The sequence below is a fragment of the Aplysia californica genome, unplaced genomic scaffold (assembly GCF_000002075.1).
Source record: "Aplysia californica isolate F4 #8 unplaced genomic scaffold, AplCal3.0 scaffold00740, whole genome shotgun sequence".
NCBI classification, from domain to species: Eukaryota; Metazoa; Mollusca; class Gastropoda; order Aplysiida; family Aplysiidae; genus Aplysia; species Aplysia californica.
In genome coordinates this window covers 44,368-47,023 of record NW_004798010.1, presented here as the reverse complement: position 1 = coordinate 47,023, position 2,656 = coordinate 44,368, and the positions used below count along the sequence as shown (strand labels likewise).

The 2,656-nt window shown below is 37.6% G+C and overlaps 1 protein-coding gene across 2 annotated transcripts in view; it reads right to left on the bottom strand.

The window, feature by feature from the left end:
• LOC101846771 overlaps window positions 1-657 on the bottom strand; it is a 30,836-nt gene extending 30,179 nt beyond the window's left edge. For both annotated transcript variants that reach the window (XM_035972558.1, XM_005108981.3), the window contains exon 1: window positions 581-657. The gene's annotated coding sequence lies outside the window, so the exon portion shown is untranslated. The remainder of the gene's footprint in view (window positions 1-580) is intronic.
• Window positions 658-2,656: the final 1,999 nt, after the last annotated feature.

Below are 2,656 nucleotides of genomic sequence, written 5' to 3'. Positions count from 1 at the left end.
CCCACTCTTCCACCCCAACCACCCGCCCCACCCACCCCACATTCTCGCGCATAATGTATACGAGTGGTCCGGTATTCTAATCTTCCCAAGCTGCAATTGGTATTTCATTACTCTTGGTGCCAAAACCGGAGATTGCCACAACACTGGCATTTAGATTGTGGAGAAAACTCGAAACAAGATCTCTGGCAACAGAAGTAAGAGACGTCTGTATAATCTAGAAATCTAGATCTAGATCTAATTACAATTAGGGAGCTAGACCACCCTCAGGTTGAGCAGACAGTTAAAAAATGATCAGCAGTCAAGACGTTTACACCATTCTTCAATTTCGCCTGAAAAGTCTGTCTACTAGATATCTAGCTAGATTTTCTAAGTGTTGAACGATGACTACTTTGCTGACTGATGAGCGTCAGTGACAAAGTAAAATGTGAAGTGAAAAAAAGTGAGCAAAAACAATGTATCAAAACAATAGCCCTCAATTTCAATAATTGTTGCAAACATAAGGAAAGAACTTGACGTTGATCCCATGCCATATTTTTGAATAATCTGCAACTTCTCGTCGAGATCGCTCTGATGCTGTTACCTAAAGACAATGCTGAACTTAGGAGACTTGTCCCGCACGGCGAACGTTCAATCCGCCGCCATTGCAGAGATGACAACAACCGAAATGTGTAATCGAGGTTTTCTGTTTACGATACTTTCCGTTTGTTATTGCATGTGTTTTATCTTTCCCTTAGAGAATTTACCTTCAGGATCTTTGACGCCTTTAAGTCATTTACTTCGACTGCTACCCCTACAAAATGGTTTTAACCAAATTTTATTTCATAATCAATAAGTTTTAATCAAACTCAATAAGCACGTTTCCGATTATTTAAATATGTTATCGATACTTTTCAAGCGTCAGGAGGACCCTAACAACAACCATACGCTTGCCAGGATTTTTCTAGGTGCATCAAAGAGGTGGGAACGGACCAGAGAACAATCTTTGGCATTGCACCTCTCATTATAATGTTATTATTAATTATGGTCTATGTCCATATTATGTTCTATACGAAAAAAGCAAGCCAAAACAAAGATATATAAATAACTGACCAAAAAAAAGCTGTACTTACAGTTACCCGTTTGCAGCCGTAGATCTATAGGCCTACGGTACAAATATATTATAGGCCTACTAATTTTATTTGTTCCACATTATATTCATATTCCTCATCCGCAATATTATTAGGCCTATATTCATTGATATAATATCAACATGCGTGAAAGATTAAGTTTCCAATCAGTGCGAACTAGATTACAAAGGGTTAGATTGCAGTAATCTTGAGTGCGCTGTTTCCAATAAATAGAAGGGTGAGGGAGAGTAATGGGAGAGATGCGTGTGTGTGTGTGTGTGTGTGTGTGTGAGAGAGAGAGAGAGAGAGAGAGAGAGAGAGAGAGAGAGAGAGAGAGAGAAGAGAGAGAGAGAGATCGAGAGAGAGAGAGAGAAGGGAGGGGGGTGGTCTAAACCAACGATTATTTAAGTTGGTAACAAAAAGGAATATATTTGTAAGCGCAGTAAAGGCCTTTAAAGTAGGCCTAATAAATAGAAAACTATATATATATTCGCTATTATTGTTCAGATCTAATAATTAAGTTTCCAACTTCAACATTTTACTCTAGATTCGAGTGGCGAAGACATAATATGTACAATCCATCATACAAAAATTGAGAGACGTCATGACACCTCCATTTTCTTTTTAAGAATGCTATGTCAAATTTCTACAATTCTTTTTAAAATCCCATATAAATATATACACTTATACATATATATAATATCACACACACACAACGTACACACACATTCACGGTCACTCACGCAAACACATACGCGCGCTTGCGCGCGCACATATATTCACACTAAACGCGACACAATTGGGGTACTCATCTTTCAGATCCATAAGAAAACGAACACAAAAAATCAGACTGGTGATCAAGCACCCCCCCCAAATTTTACAATTGTGGAAAAATACCAAAACAAACAAACATTTTTGTATGAAAGGCTTAACTCCAAAAAATCAGTTCTAATTCTAATCATAACTTTCTGTTGATGATTTTTTTAAAAAACGTGTCTGTCAAATTTTTGGGCATTTCGCATCTTTAATTGTTTCTTTATAATTATGTAGTTTCCATTTGAACTACATAACGTAGGAAACATTGATTATAAGTGACAATATTTATCACAGACTAACAGAATTTTGAAAATCACACAAGGTAAGAAAAAGAGAATAAGGCTGGTCTCTGGATTTTAAGTATGATATGTTTATACAGAAAGTCCTTTATACGAAAGAGACAGTTTAATGTACCTTAAGCTCTTAAGAATTGGGCATGGATTAGCTAGACAACATTAAAGTTCTATAATTAGAATCGTTAGGATCGTTCTCAAAGAAAAAGTTGATCACACAAAAATAGCGACACTTCACTCCAGGGTGAATGGTAGAAACAGGTAAAATACTTCTGGTTACCCCCCCCCCCTCCCTCCCTCCAGACCCACTTTGTTGTTTGTTTGTTTTTGTAAGTGTTTTACGGCTCTCGCAACTGCATAAGGTCATATGAGCGCGCGGGACACACCTAATACTTTTAGTTGGTAGGAAATTTTGAATTTTGCCCGGGTGGCGGCCGAAGC